This window comes from Papaver somniferum, chromosome 2, assembly GCF_003573695.1.
Source record: "Papaver somniferum cultivar HN1 chromosome 2, ASM357369v1, whole genome shotgun sequence".
Classification (NCBI taxonomy): domain Eukaryota; kingdom Viridiplantae; phylum Streptophyta; class Magnoliopsida; order Ranunculales; family Papaveraceae; genus Papaver; species Papaver somniferum.
The window spans coordinates 181,799,183-181,800,148 of record NC_039359.1 but is presented as its reverse complement, the minus strand read 5'-3'; positions in this window follow the sequence as shown (position 1 = coordinate 181,800,148).

Below are 966 nucleotides of genomic sequence, written 5' to 3'. Positions count from 1 at the left end.
CTAAACTAGGGTTTGGCGCATCGCAACCCTATTTAGCACGTGCGGCATGACTGCGGCATGGCGTCGTGGCCAAAGTTAGGTCTTGGCAGCATGGCCAAGGCTAGGATTTGGCGTTGTGGCCAAAGTTAGGGCTTGGTGGCGTGGTCAAGGCTAGGATTTGGCGCCGTGGAAAAGACTAGGGCTTGGCGGCGTGGCCAAGACTAGGATTTGGCGTCGTGGCCAAAGTTAGGGCTTGGAGGCGTGGCCAAGCCTAGGATTTGGCGTCGTGCCAAAATTAGAGCTTGGCGGCGCAGCCAAGGCTAGATTGGCTCGTGGCATGTTGTGTACTATGACCAAAATTAGGGTTTCAGCTAATGTTACTAAAGCAAAAGTCTTGTTTTGATCATGAAATACTAATTGGAGTCCGTTATGGCATTGGCCACGAACAGAAAGTGGATTAGCACGTAGTGGCGTCATTTCTGGCACATTGACATGTTACTGCGGCAGAGTGGCATGTTGGCATGTTACTGCGGCAGGGTGGCATGTTGGCATGCCAATGTTGTTGTGGCAGAGCGCGTTTGGGTTTCCAGTTAGCATGGCGGCGCGGCAGGGTGCGTTTGGTCCTTAATGTATAGTGGCGAGTTTAGAGCGACTTGATTGGTCAAGAAAAGGAGTCGGCCAAACATAGGGCGCGGTTATACCTCTAGCCCTCGTGGCACATTTTAAAGTGACCTGATTGGTCGGAGAAAGGAGAGGGGTCGGCAAAGCATGGGTGTGTCCACACTTCTGGTGTGAGTTTGGCGGCTTTAGAGCAACCTGATTGTTCGATGGGAAGTGGGGCCGGCAAGTAAGGACCCAACCACAACTTATGTGCGCATGGCTAGTTTGAGGCGACCTGATTGGTCGAGGGAATAGGGCCGGTTTAGGATGGGGCACGGCCAATGGAAAGTGGCGCCAGTTGGCCTAAGGCATGTCCACACCTCCCTT